Source organism: Protopterus annectens, chromosome 5.part1 (genome assembly GCF_019279795.1).
Source record: "Protopterus annectens isolate FY-2018-M chromosome 5.part1, PAN1.0, whole genome shotgun sequence".
Classification (NCBI taxonomy): Eukaryota; Metazoa; Chordata; order Ceratodontiformes; family Protopteridae; genus Protopterus; species Protopterus annectens.
In genome coordinates, this window is record NC_056736.1 from 740591698 (window position 1) to 740608011 (window position 16314).

The following is a 16314-nucleotide window of genomic DNA, read 5'->3' on the forward strand; positions in this document are numbered from 1 at the left end:
ATTGGAAGCCCTTTTGGGCATTAACTTCTCTGAAGTCAAGACCAACGTCAGTATCCTCTGATAGACTAAATCTGAAGATGGCTGCAAATTAGAAGCTGTCATTGAATTCTACACCAAGACAAATGTTCTCCAGGAAGGGATGGTACAGACAAGTAACTAGTGTCAGAGCCATGGACTAAAACTAAATGCCAGGAAATGCATAATAGTACTCTTCATGAAGTTATGCATGCCTGGTAACTATCATATTGACAAACACACCCCCAAGAGTTGACCCAGTAGTCAGGGACCTGGATACACATAGATGTCTGTGACAACATGAGCTATTTTAATGGACTCATATTTAAAGGTGATAGAGTAATTGTGCCCTGATTTTCAGAAAGTAGATCATGGCCAGGATTCATGACACAAATTCAGGTATTATAAAATGAAGAGTAAATAAGAGATGTGTTTTGTCTCAGCATGTCCTCTCAGACAGAAAAGATGGTCAGCTTCAATTCTATATGTGGTATGCTACAAAACCATATACCTATAGAGAAAATGATTCCACATAAGATCCCAGACCATCCTTTAGTAAAAGCTGCAGTAGACTTGTTTCAACATCAAAATATTAATATCTACTACTCATTAACTGCTATTCAAAATGCCCCAAGGTATCAAACCTGAAAGAGACAATTATCAAGATTGCAACTAATACTATGAAAGGGATGTGACATGGCAAAGATTGTTATTTATGTCAACTGTCCACAGTATAATAATTTAAACTTTCAGAGATTCCCTTTGGAATGGGAATTCTGTCACATAACTATAAGCCCTAATTATCTGCAGGCCGATGGACAAGATGAAAAGATATCCAGGCAGTTGAAAATTATATATATATATATATATATATATATATATATATATAAATATACATGTATATGTATTGTATATATGTATGTGTGTGTGTGTGTGTGTGTGTGTGTGTGTGTGTGTGTGTGTATATATATATATATATATATATATATATATATTTTTTTTTTTTTTTATTTTACTTTATTTTACATTTGCTAACCGGGCTAGTCTAACTGGATATATTTCCATTTTCAGTAGAGACCCGGGGAGAAAAGCTCCAGTAGTAAAAATGTAATTAGAAATTTGAAATACAATGCAAAAGGTACAAATTATAGTTGATACATAGTAAATGAAAGTAGTTCAATAAAAAATACAAGAAACAGTGAATAAAAAATGGAGATGAAAGAAGGTATTTACACTAATATAAAAGTGACAAATGTGTGTGTTAAATTATTTACACAATATAAAAGCAACAAAGGGTATGATAAAAATATGAAAATAAGAATGTTTTGTGATAATCAACAGGATAGATTCCACCAGTGTGTTCTATTGTGTTCACCAGTTCCTGTTCTGCATCAGAAGTATGCATTAGAGTTGGGAATACATAGTAGGAGGTGGAAATAATATTAGCAAAAACCAGAAGGTTAGTCAGGGTTACTGCAGGGGCATAACCCCGGTTGTTTTAAGGTATCTTGAGGTTTTGTTTAAAGAGAGGCAAGGAAGAAAGTGAGGTTAGTTCATTGGGGAGTAGGTTCCAGTTTTTTCCCACTGTGTTAGAAAACAGGGAATCACCAGCCATGTTGTTAGTCTTGGTTATACTAGCTAAAAGTTTGCTAGAAGAGCGTAGGGAGTTTAGATTTTTATAGGGGATTATGAGATTACAAAGTATAGGAGTGCTGTTAGGTTGATAAAATATCTTGTGGGCAATGGTTAGTTGGGAGATTTTCAGATGGTTTTAAAATTCAAGCCAGCCTAGCTGCATTAGATTTAAACAGTGGTGAGTTCTAAAAGGATTGCCAGTGGCAAATCTGGCGATGTTGTTGTAGGCATGAGCTAGTTTGACAAGGTTATTTTTTTTTGAGGTTAGTGTATATGGAACATGCATATAGAAGAGTTGAAATTAAATGGGAGTGTGCAATCTTGGTTCTTGCTATTGGTGTTAGGAAGGTTTTGATTCGGTATAAGGAGCCTATTTTTCTGTTGACAGTTTTTATGGTATTATTTATGTGGATATCAAACATAAGGTTATTGTCAATAGTAATACCTAACAGCTTGGTGGTAGAGTCAGGGTATATGGTTGTGTGATTATTTGAAATGACAGAGAAATCTATAGGGGATGACTTACTAGTGGGTGTAAAGAGAAGGAGCTTGGTTTTTTTAGCATTGAGAAGGATGCAACGTTTTGTGAACCATGTTTCAACTGTGTTGAATACATTCTGAGTCAGAGAATGTAGTTCAGATGGGGAGCTTGCTGAGCATATTAGTGTTGAATCATCTGCATATTGAATGCAGGTGGCTTGTGGGATTGCTACATGGAGGTCATTGATAAAAAGAGAAAATAGGAGTGGGCCTAGAATAGAGCCTTGAGGGACTCCGAGGGTGACTGGTAGAAGGGATGATATATTATTTTCCCAGAGAACTGCTTGTTGTCTATTGGTTAGGTAGGCCATGAACCATTTAATAGCCAGAGAGTCAAGGGAAAAGGATTCAAGAATGCTGATAAAAAGGGTATGATTAACCATGTCAAAAGCTTTTGAGAGGTTAATAAAGAGTGCAGATGAGAGGTTGTTGTTATTTCGATTTCTATTTATAACATCTGTAAAGGATAACAGGGCGGTAGTGGTGCTATGTGATGGCCTAAAGCCATGTTGGCACTTAGCTATTATGTTATTTTGAGTTAAATGGTTTAAAAGTTGTTGGTGAACGCATTTTTCCATGATTTTTGCTAAGGGAGATAAAAGAGCTATTGGCCGGTAGTTAGAGTAATCATTTGAGTTACCACCTTTGTGAAGGGGGATAATATGGGAGATTTTCCAGATGTCTGGAATGATTCCTTCCTTAATGGTTCTGTTTATGAGGATGGATATGGGATATGAAATTGCTTTGGCTGCTTTTTGGAGGTATTCAGAAGGTAGCTGGTCGGCAGAAGGAGTACAAGGCTTCAGTTTTTGAATGAGTTTGTAGATGAGAGTGGTAAAGATAGGTTGCATATAGAATGCTGGTAGAGTGCTGGGTATGGAGGTGGGAAGGCTTGAGTTGTCTGGAGTAAGCTGACTTGCTAGTGCTTGTATGGTTTCTGTAAAGAAGGAGTTGAAAGCATTGGCAGTTTGATGGGGGGTATCTGGGTCTGCCTGAAATGGAGTAGGTATACGAGAGTGCCCTGGGGAAAGGAGCTTATTTATACTAGACCAGAACTTCTGGGTGTTGTTTTGGTGATTTTGCTGTAGTTTACAGTAGTAGTTCTTTTTATCTATGAGTATTGCCTTTTTTGTACTATTTCTTAGTTGCTTAAAAATTTGTTGATCAGAAATACTTTTGTTAGCTCTCCACTTAGCCCAGGAAGTAAGATTTTTTGTCTGGTTTCTTTGGAAAGCCAGGGGGCTGGTTTGGTCTTCATTCTGATGGACCTTTTGGGTGCATGCCTGTCAAGGATAGATAGGAATTTAGAGTTTAGATAATTGATAGCCTCTTCAAGTGGTAGAGTTTTTAAGGGGTCCCAGTCACAGGCACTCAGTTCATTTTCGAATGATACTGGGTTAAAGTGTTTGTTGGTGCGTATGATTCTGTATATGGGGGGAATTGAGATGTCATTTTTTTGCCTAAGGATGTAGGTTAAAGTATGATCACTAATATCGTCAGGTAGAGTTCCTACATTGTAAGTTTGTTTATGTGTATTAATGAGTATCCAGTCTAGGGTGCTCTCTTTTTTATATATTTTATATACACACACACACACACACACACACATATATATATATATATATATATATATATATATATATATATATATATATATACACACATACATATATATATATACATATATATCTACGGTTTACTATCAAAAAGTCGAAATGCAAAAAAAAAAATAAAAAATTCCGTCCATAACATTGAACGGAAGCTGCAAATTTCTGAATACTAATTAGGCATAAATTCCAAATCTGTTGAATGAATTCAGCAGATTCGACATTTATGTCAAATATTGAATGTGCCATCAGTGTAGGTGCAAACATAAGTTAAACACCTACACTGACATTCATGTTTTAGTGGGGGGGAAAGACTGTTGATCCAGATGACATACCTGTGGAAGCATATAGGTGTTTTGAGCGATGGCAGTGGGTTTTTTAACCAGATTATTTAATGGAATCTTGAAAAGTGAGAGGATGCCTGAGGAGTGGTGAAGAAGTGTATTGGTACTGATTTTTAAGAATAAGGGAGATGTGCAGAGCTGTAGTAACTACAGAGGGATAAAACTGATCAGCCACAGCATGAAGTTATGGGAAAGAGTAGTGGAAGCTAGGTTAAGAAGAGAGGTGATGATTAGTGAGCAGCAGTATGGTTTTGTGCCAGGAAAGAGCACTACAGATGCAGTGTTTGCTCTGAGGGTGTTGATGGAAAAGTATAGAGAAGGTCAGAAGGAATTGCATTGTATCTTTGTGGACTTAGAGAAAGCATATGACAGTTGTGATATTGTATGAGGAAGTCGGGAGTGGGACAGAAGTATTTAAGAGAGGTACAGGATATGTACAAGGGCAGTGTGACATTGGTGAGGCCTGCAGTAGGAGTGGCAGATGCATTCAAGGTAGAGGTGGGATTACATGAAGGATCAGCTCTGAGACCTTTCTTATTTGCAATGGTGATGGACAGGTTGACAGATGAGATCAGACAGGAGTCCATGTGGACTAAGATATTTCTGGATGACATTGTGATTTGTGGCGAGAGTAGGGAACAAGTAGAGGAGACACTGGAGAGGTGGAGATATGCTCTAGTGAGGACAGGAATGAAGGTCAGCAAGACTAAGGCAGAATATATGTGTGTGAATGAGGGAGGACAGAGGAATAGTGAGGATGCAGGGAATATAGTTGGTGAAGGTGGATGAGTTTAAATACTTGGGATCAACAGTTCAGAGTGATTGTGAGTGTGGAAGAGAGGTGAAGAAGAGAGTGTATGCAGGGTGGAGTGGGTGAAAAAGTGTCAGGAGTGACTTGTGACAGATGGGTACCATTAAAAGTGAAAGGGAAGGTTTACAAAGTGGTAGTGAGGTAGTGAGACCAGCTGTGTTATATAGGTTGGAGACAGTGGCACTGACAGAAAGACAGGAGTCAGAGCTGGAGGTGTCAGAGTTAAAGATGTTAAGATTTGCATTGGGTGTGACGAAGATGGACAGGATTAGAAATGAATATATTAGTGGGTCAGCTCAGGTTGGACAGTTTGGAGACAAAGCCAGAGAGGTGCGATTGTGTTTGTTTGGACATGTGCTAAAGAGGGATGCTGGGTATATTGGGAGAAGGGGGTCTATATTAGAACATCGGAGTTTCAAAACTTCGAATGTTCTAATATCGAACCCTATTCAGCGAAAGCTGAAAATATCGAAGCAACAGAAAACCAATTTTTTTTCCTAGGGAAAGAATTTGGTTGTCCGTTTCTGTTGCTTCGGTATTTTCAGCACTGTGGTGGAAAGTTACGGGTCGGGTTCAGGTAAGTGTGCAATTGAGTGCGGGTTAAGGTAGTTAAGATTAGGGTGTGGGTTAGGTATGTGTGCAATTGTGTGGACGTGAGGGTTAGGGCAGGTTAGGTGAGTTAGGGTTAGTGTGCGGGTTAGGTATGTGTGCAATTGTGTGGACGTGAGGCTTAGGGTGGGTTAGGTGAGTTAGGGTTAGGGTTAGGGCATGGGTCAGGTAAGTGTGCGATTGTGTGAACGTGAGGGTTAGGGCAGGGTAGGTGAGTTAGGGTTAGGGCACGGGTGAGGTGAGTGTGCGATAGTGACGGACCTTAGGGTTAGGGTTTGGGTTAAGGTAAGTGGATAGTTAGTGGTGTGTGTATAGTTTAGTGTAGGGTTAGGTGTAAGGTTTTAGGTGCATGTGTGTGTGGATTGCTGTTTGTTTGGTGTGCTTGTGTTGTGTGTATGTGTTTTGGAACAGCAAATTTTTTCCCTAGGAAAAAAATTTGCTATTCTGTATGCTCGATGTTTTCAGCTTTCGTTGAATAGGGTTCGATATTAGAACATTTGAAGTTTTGAAACTTCAATGTTCTAATACAGACCTGGGAGAAGGATGCTAAGGATGGAGCTGCCAGGTAAGAGGAAAAGAGGAAGGCCAAAAATAAGGTTTATGGATGTGGTGAGAGACGGCATGCAGGTGGTTGGTGTGACAGAGCAAGATGCAGAGGACAAAACGAAATGGAAACAGATGATCTGCTGTGGGGTCCCCAAACAAGAGCAGATGAAAGAAGATGCTACTTAAATGAAATAACCAAAATAATCTTCCATGATCCACTAGAAATGTTTTATGAAGGAAAACAACAATGGGTAAAGTAAATAAAGAAACTATAAAGCAGAGAGGACAATACAAACAGGCTGTCACACAGGTCTCCTTAGTTATAAAAAGGCACATCAAGAATGCAAAGTCCTCTGAATGTGATCTCAGTCCCAGGTAACCCAGCCTAAGAAATCAATATCTCATCTTCTGATTCTCAGGCTTCAGTAACACTGGACTCAGGCTCTGAATGTGATCTCAGTCCCAGGTAACCCAGCCTAAGAAATCAATATCTCATCTTCTGATTCTCAGGCTTCAGTAACACTGGACTCAGGCTCTGAATGTGATCTCAGTCCCAGGTAACCCAGCCTAAGAAATCAATATCTCATCTTCTGATTCTCAGGCTTCAGTAACACTGGACTCAGGCTCTGAATGTGATCTCAGTCCCAGGTAACCCAGCCTAAGAAATCAATATCTCATCTTATGATTCTCAGGCTTCAGTAACACTGGACTCAGGCTCTGAATGTGATCTCAGTCCTAGGTAACCCAGCCTAAGAAATCAATATCTCATCTTCTGATTCTGAGGCTTCAGTATCACTGGACTCAGGCTCTGAATGTGATCTCAGTCCCAGGTAACCCAGCTTAAGAAATCAATATCTCATCTTCTGATTCTGAGGCTTCAGTAACACTGGACTCAGGCTCTGAATGTCATCTCAGTCACAGGTAACCCAGCCTAAGAAATCAATATCTCATCTTCTGATTCTGAGGCTTCAGTAACACTGGACTCAGGCTCTGAATGTGATCTCAGTCCCAGGTAACCCAGCCTAAGAAATCAATATCTCATCTTCTGATTCTGAGGCTTCAGTAACACTGGACTCAGGCTCTGAATGTGATCTCAGTCCTAGGTAATCCAGCCTAAGAAATCAATATCTCATCTTCTGATTCTGAGGCTTCAGTAACACTGGACTCAGGCTCTGAATGTGATCTCAGTCCTAGGTAACCCAGCCTAAGAAATCAATATCTCATCTTCTGATTCTGAGGCTTCAGTAACACTGGACTCAGGCTCTGAATGTAATCTCAGTCCTAGGTAACCCAGCCTAAGAAATCAATATCTCATCTTCTGATTCTGAGGCTTCAGTAACACTGGACTCAGGCTCTGAATGTGATCTCAGTCCCAGGTAACCCGGCCTAAGAAATCAATATCTCATCTTCTGATTTTGAGGCTTCAATAACACTGGACTCAGGTCCTGTCTAGTGATCTAGATGTGGCAGAATGAGTAGGCTACCTTGAAGGTATCCTTCTTCTAAAGTAGGAAGCATTTGGCAATCTGAAGTCTGGACAGAAAGCATTATAGTTTTATTGATTGTTTTATCATTTGTCTAGCAATACTGTTAATAAAAGTATTATTTTCAGTATTATTCATTCTTAGTATAGTACCAAAAGACCAATTCAACAAAATTTTTAAATGTGTTTGAGCATTATCTTCTTAACTAGGGTAGGGTTAGTCTCAATGATTTTATATTTTGTTGTTTTCTTGATAGTGCAGATGGACTATATACTAATTGGTAATGTCTCCCTATACAAAAAATCTTTATTAAATCATCATATTTATACATGACATGAGAATACATATATTAATAGAAAAGATAACAAAACAAAGTGACATTTTCAATTTTTCATGCAGAATAAATATATTTTTTAACAATTTTCATTTCCTCAATTACATAAATTGCTCACTTCCTGCCTTCCCTTAAACTTAATTCCTCATTCTGAACATTATTGTTCGTGTATTGTTCTTACAAATCCCACTTCATTTTATGTAATCTGCTTTATTTCCATTTCTTAACATCCCACCTCCATTTTTACCTCTTTTACAATATCCAATATTTCAATTACATTTGGTTTAGATATTAATTTTGTAGAATTGTATTCAATAACATTAAACTTGGTAAGGCTTTCTCATGTCTAGGCAATTCAAATTCTATATCCTAGTGCAAAAGAAAAAAAGTCCTTATTTGCTGTCATCTGCTTCCTTACCATTTCTGGAAATGTACTTTGTATGGAATTTTTAAAATCTGCCAGTGTGTTACATTTTCAGAAAAAAACATGTTTCCAATTACTTCTTTCTCTGTCCCATCATACCTCCGGTATTTGCTGTCAACTGAGGGAGAAATCCTCTTAAAACTGCTTGGGTGTAAAAATACAAATGCTATCATTATATGCAAAATCTTAAACCATATTGGACTTTATTGTATATATGGAAGCCATACAACTGTCCTCTTATTGTTCCTTTGTAAACTACCTCTCCATTCTATTTTCCTAGAGTTTTTTAACCTCCTCTAAATGATTCTTATAGTTCTCATGCAGTATTTTATATACCATGCTAATTATCCCCTTTTTAACAGCAACAACAGCGTATGTTCTAGACTCGACATACAATGGTATCAGAGCTGTTCATTCGCTTTGCACAACCTGTCCTTTTCTTTTTTACTTGCAATCTCTTTTCAGTCCCTGCTAGGGAGGGCAATCCCTAGCTTGCAGTCCAAGCTTATGTTTAGCCTCATCCCATTGTACTGCCTTTCCCTCCCTAGGTATTTGCTTCCATTTATTGGATTCCTTTGCTAATTTCCTTCAGAAAGTTCCAGTCCCCCTCTTGCCTATTCTTATTCACCTACTTGCACTCACTCCTATTAGTAGAGTCTCTTTAGTTCTTAGAATGCTTTCTGCTACTTTATGGATATAAAATTCTATATGGATATTATTATTATTCTCCTTAACGGCCTGCAATAAAAACTCTTCTCTCTCCTTATTTCTCAGACTCCCCCTCCCTTTCATCCTTATCCCGTTGATTTATAGCCCTCTGTTTGAGTGAGCCTTAACCATATAGCTGTGAAGTATCCCTTCAAATCAAGTAATCCTAAACCATCTTGTTATTTGGGGAGATTCAGCTTATCCCACTTAACTTTTACCCTTTTCTCCCCCTAAATAAATTCTTTCATCTCTTTATTGTTATCCACAGCTTCTTCTGTGATTGATACAAAATATGCATGACCTGTATATAAAAGTAAAAGGACCAAAATCATTTTTGCTGCTTGTATCTTACAATCCATATTTAAAACTAAGTGCTTCTGGCATCTCAGATTTTATGCTATCTTTTGTTTAATCTTATTACACATTTCCTTAGCTGCCATAACAAAATTATTTTTAATCCATACACCCAGATACTTTAGCTTATCATATCTTCATAAATATGGATATTGCTGAACCAATTCATGTGTGGGTACATAGTTTACCACCATAACCTTTATTTTATCTTCACTTATTTTATATTCAACAGAAAAATCTGTAATTGTCTCAAAATGTTCCACCAAACTGAATTTTTTTTTTATTTATCGAGTATAAAATAAAATAAGCTGCAAATAAAGGTAACATTTTTTGATTACCGTACAAGTTATATCATTGAATATTAGAGACATTTATTTAGTTTGTTAATGCCTTTAAATATAAGGCAAATAACAAAGGGGACACTCCTGCCTGGTTCCTCTCTTCTAACACAGCTTGTCAGAGAGGAAACCTCCCACCTTAATTCTTGCATCTGACTCTTCATATAACCTGTTTATTAACCCTATCATTCTATTGTGGAATGCAAATGCTACAATTGCCCTACTCATAAAAAAGGTGATTCTAGTGAATGCTTTCTTTGCATCAAGCCCGATCAACAATAGTGGTGTTTTCTTATACTCTACTTTCTGAATAATAATTGTTTATTAATGTTGTGAAATGTTCGCTTCCCTCTCTACAGTGAGCCATATCCGTCAAGTTTGTCAACACCTTTGCCATTCTTTTATCTACTGTAGACATACATATATTATACTTCTGGTTTAAAAGTGAAATGGTCTACATGAAGTTGGGTCTGAAGGGTATTAACCCTTTGGATAATACAGTCCCCACAGTTGGTATGCTACCTCTTTTCAAACATTGTTAAATCCTTCCAGCCCTTTATTACTTTCTTCCATTCTGACTTCCAAACTTTCTCAAGAATACCAATTATATACCACTATTTTTATTTAATCTCTTCCTGTCTTAGCTATTAATTGTTGAGCCTAGGGTGTAATTGGGTTCACTATCAAAATGTTGAAATAATATTTGGCGAACACAGGAATGTCGAACTGCAGTTGGGCAATTTCCATGTTGCCGAATGTTATTTAAGCAAAACAATTCATATCAGTGAATGCCACTCTGCATTTGCTGATGCGAACCTCGATACTATGAGTGCAGATCGTGGCACAGTGCGAACTGGGAAATCCATCCCTTTCCTCACTGTAGTGTGATCTTGGAGTTGGAATATATATTTAGCAGGGGGTGTGCTGGGTGCAAGGGGGCTTGCCCCCCTGCAAAACAGTGAATTTGCAGGGTAGGGGCTAGACTCACCGTAGCTCCTATGTGGACATCACATTCACTATTTGATCTAAATATTGAATCTGCTGAATTTGTTCAGCAGATTTGACATTTAGACATAATTAGTATGCAGGAATTCGGCATTATGGTTCAACATTCAAAATGAAATTTGTTTTGAATGTCGACATTTTGATACTAAACCATGTAATTGTAGATTTCCAGCTTGGTACGTGGGTCAGACAAAACGTAAAGTCAAAGTCTGGATTTTGGAACATTTGGGGGGCATTAGAAATCAGAATTTGAGAAGCCTGGTGGCTGAACATTATAATAAAATGCATGGGGGGGGGGGCAGATGCATGTTTCTTTTTCTGTGTATTGGCACAGCCTTCACTTCCTAGGGGAGGGGATTATTTAAGTAAATTAATAGAATTAGAAATTAAAATGATATTGAATTACAGAACACTTCCCCCTAGGGGTTTGAATCAGGAGATTAATATGTGTTTTTAAATTATTTGGAATATTTATTATTGAAAATATGTATTTTGTATTTATGTTGTTGCCTGTTGGTTTGTACCTGTATAAAAGCACTGTGCTTATGTGCATCGTTAGATCCTGCGAAGGCAAATTGCCGAGGTACCAGATTGGTAAAATAAAGAAGTTTGTGCATTGTGCAGTTTGGAATTATTTGTTTTTTTTTTTTTGTGCAGTTTTTATTCGTGTGTTATTATTGTTGACATTGAACTATGCTATAGAACTGGCAGTTAGTGCAGAGGATTAAAGAATGGTGCATTGTAATAAGTTGCTTCTTGTAGTTAAGAGTACTGAGCTTGATTCCTTTCACTTCCAATTGCATGTTACCTGACTATAAGCAAGGGTACTTGATCAAACAGTATTCATGGATTGACCCTAAAAAGGGATACTTCTGTCAAGTGGCAGTACCTGGTTAACAAATGTATAAAAAATGATCAGAATTTTAGTGGTGAATGGAGGACTTTGATAAATCTGCCTTTCACCTATGTATCAATGCAAGTATTCGGAATGTTTAAACTCCATCAATAGAAGTTGTTATATAAGGGAGTAAAGGAATAATTGTGCAATACACTGGTGAAGTGTATTATATTTTATTAATACATTTCCTGTTTTATGGGAAATGTTGAAATGTTTTGGGTTTTGGTGAGGGATACTTTGCAGGATATTTAATGCTTTTCCTTGATAAATGAAATTATGTGGGCTGCAAAGTTTACCTGTAGTTGCATAGAGTAGAAGATTTATTGGCATCTGTTATATTTCTTTTTTACATGGGTTTTAATGATTTTTAGATTGCACTGTTTTTTTATACTGTGTGAGAACCTACAAGCTTAAACAGATGGGACCTTGGTTTTACTCTATATCCAAGCAATAGCTCATCAGAGGTGCAGCACCCTGGTACTGTAGTATCAGTTAGGGGTGGAGTGTCTTGGTACTGCAGCATCAGCACTAGAGTATGAATCAAAGTACATGGTTTGGGGGTAACATTTAGCTCTGATACTGACCTCCAGCCCCTTCTCCTAGACCGCTTGGACACAGACATAGGGTTGGGAGGCTGACATAATGGTTAAGGTATTTACTTTACAGATGCAAGGTACAGGGTTTGAGTCTCAAATAAGATAAATAGCTAGGCTTAAAATGGCTTGTAAAAGCAGTTAGCGTAGTACTGAACTATGAACCTATGAAACCTTTCATTTCCTCTTATCTCTATGTTGCTAGACAGAACTCTGAAAATCCATTAATGACTGGGACCCTATCCATACCTGTCAATCTCTTAGCACAAGAAATGTGGACAAAGCTAAAAATAATGTAGAATAAAGGCCCAAAAACTGTCAAATATTTTTAATATTGTTCTCAGAAACCTAGGAAGTTGCCAGAATGAAGGGTTTCGTGTTAGTATGTATTTTCTGAAGCATATCAAGTCTGAAGTAAAAATATCTATTGTTATTTAATGACTTCAATGTTCAGTGATTTGCCAGAAAACCACTAATTTTATTAAGAACAGACCAAACCTATGAAGCAGAAATCTGGATATTCTGCAAAATTCTGGACAGTTGAGAGGTATGGGTCCTCTTCCAAGGAGAGAAAACCTATTAGCTAATGGGAACTAATCCATTACCCAAATGGGACAAGGCCGAGGAGCAGTTAAGTCTAATATACTGACATGTATATAAACCCTATATACACTCCTGTCCCTTAGGGAGTACCACAGCATACTGGGTGTTGGGAGCATGGAGTATACTTCTTTATCCATGTGTGCACCTATACTGCAGATGTTGTGCCATTATTATACTGATGTTTTCCTGCCTGCAGCTGTCTGCAGGTATTCCCATTGGATCTACATGGAAGTCTGACTGGTACTTGGCCACGTATCACCTCTGTCATGCATAGATGCTGCTACTCAAGCTGTAGTCACCATTAAGTTGCATGAAGAATACTGGACCAGCAGCATACATAGTGATGTACTGACATAACACTTCTACATAAAATATTGGAAGACATTTGCCTCTTTGCTGTTAATCCCACATTGATTTAGTTTAACTCATTACCACCTATGTAGTGTGGAGTGTTACACCTCTAGCAGCCAACACATCTTGCATTCCAGAGCATTTTCTGAAAAATAAACTTAAAAAGCATAAACAAATGTAAATATTTTGTTAACAATAAAAGCTATTGAAACTATAGAAATACCAATGTTTTCAATAAGAAGTATTCTTTACAATGATACTAGTTAGTACATTTGTAGTCCTTCCATAAATACTATAACATAATGCACACAAATCCCAAATTATATTTTTGGTAAACTTTCACAAACAATCATATCATGGAAACTGTACAACCTAGACATGTATTGTTAAAATATTTTTGTTAACCAGACATAAGGTTTCACATGCCAACAAGAAATTCCTCTATGAGTACATGTTTATTGAGATATTTACAGAAATATGAAAATATATGCTTAATTGCATGATTAGCAGTATAAATAACACTGTATATCTCTAAAGATATGCAACTTCCAGAATAAATATCAAAGACCATTTTCTTCAAGAACATTTAATGTTTCACTTTTCACTTGATGTCTTGCAACAGTTTGTAAGTCACTTTGTTTTTGAAATATTAAGTAAATATGGAAATATTGCTTATTTTCATAATTACTAACCAACAGCTATCAATATCTCAAATATAATGTGATATAAAATGGACCCTGACAATTAATTTTTCTGTCTTCTACCATGACATTTTACAACATACTGCTCAATAACATGTAGGGTGCTCAGCAATAAAATTATGAACATAAATATGAAAATCAAATAATCCAACATACACGATAGCAGTGAAACAGCCAGGCAGTAAATGAACTATAAAACGTTTATTAAATAAAATAAAAATCAGTACACGCTTTTGCTGTAAGCTTCTTCAGACCAGTAAAAGCATCTTAATCAAAAAAGAATGTTTAAATATAATCAGCCAATAAAATTCAGAGAATCAATTTTGAACACAAGAATTCAAAATGTAAAGGCATATACCATCATTGCATCATATGAACTTGTCTTCATATTACAGTTCATTATAACAAAGCTGTCATACAGTATCAAATAATTTTAACTGTAGTCTCAAAATAAACCAACATTAGGTAAACATTAAAAATGTATATGAAAAAATTAATAAATACATAAAAATTAAACATATGCATAGAGACCCAGAGTATGATGACCTCTAAAAGGGGACTAAACCTTAATCATGTCTGACTATTCCTCAGTCTTCTAGATTTCAGTGTGGGTTTTAGAGATGCCCTGTTATTGAGGCCCCTACCCCTATCAGTTCTCAATCTGAGTATCCACTTGACCTCTCTACTTTCTGTTATGTTTCTAATGTCACCTTCTCGTAGGTTAAGTATATTGATATCTATCACCATGAATTTAAAGGTGTGATCATTTCCTTGCAATAAGGTATGTTTGGATAGGGCACTGTTGCTAGAACATATTCTAGTGCTATACAGATGTTCCCTTATTCAGTCTTTCAGCTCCCTATCCATTTTTCCTACATAGCATAAGTGACACAGAGTACATTCAGCCAAATAGACCACTTGTGATGTTTCACAGCTAGCAGAGATGTTAAATTTAAAAATCTGGTCAGTTTCTGGATGCATAAAACTCCCACTACTATTAATCAAGCCACAAAACCGACATTGGCCACATGGATATGTGTAATGTCTTACATCCGAGGAACAATCTGACTTATTTCTTGAATAACATAGTAACCTCTTCAAGTTATGCTTATTCTTAAATCTAAACTTTGGTTCAACACCCACAATCTCTCTAACTACTGGGTTCACTGTCAAAATCCCTCAGTTTTTTCTGATAATATCCAAAAATGTCATTACTATCATGGGTAAAATACATGGGTATCTTCATACCTCTCTCTCCATTATTAGTTATAGTATGGACTTCATAATCTTGACAGGGTGCATAATATGGGGATGCTCTACTTCCCCTTAAACTATGTAAATCTGAGAGCCCTTTCTCAAGTCTCATGGGTCTTATAACCTCTGTCAGTAAATTTTCTCTTCAGATCCAATAATTTGGACTGAAAGCCTTCATCAGATGTGTTTAGTCTGGATACCCTCGTGCCTTGTCCTTTTATTATGTTCCTAAAAATGTATCGGGGATGCATGCTGTGTCTATGAAGTAAATTGTTCCTATAACAGGTCTTTCTATACACCCCCATATTAACAAGTCCATTGCTCAACCTTTCAATTTAAACATCCAGATACTCAATTCTAACTTTAGAGGATGCCATCGTGAACCTGAGTTAGTCAGTAGCAAATTTCAGTTGTTGGACAAAACTGTCCAAACCTGTTGTATCACCTGTCCATATCAGGAAGAGGTCATCAACAAAATGTCGATAAAAGGGGGCAAGTCTCACATAGTATTCCATCAGAAAAAATGTGTTCTCTTCCCACAGAGCTAAAACATGTTGGAGTAGCTATTGGCACACGAGGTGCCCATAGCTATGTCATCTTTCTGTAAGCAAATGGTGTTATCAAACAGAAACAAGTTATTTTCCAAGATTGTCTCAAGAAATAAACATATAAGATCTATCTGCACACCATTATAATCGCTATGCCTGATTAGATATTCTTGTATTGATGCCAAACACATTAAGGGTAGCATCAATACAAGAATTAGCAGAACCAGGCAGGAGTGTCCTCCTTCCTCTTTGTTGTTTGTGTTATATTTAGAACCATTGGAAAGAGAATAAGGGACTCAGAAATTCGAGCATGTAATTGGTATGATAATCAAGAAAAGTTGGCTTTATTTGCAGATGATATTATTTTGTACCTGATAAAACCAGAAAAGGTTATGAAACATTCTGAGACAGTTTCATGTATTTTCAGAATACAAAATTAATGAAGACAAAACAAAGGCTATAGCTATAAACTATGTACGCACACATAAATTGGTTCAGCAATACCCATATTTATGAGCACATGATAAAATGAAGTACTTAGGAGTATGAGTTAAAAAGGATTCTGTTGTGGCAGCTAAGGATATGTGGGAAGAGACTAAACAAAACGTAATA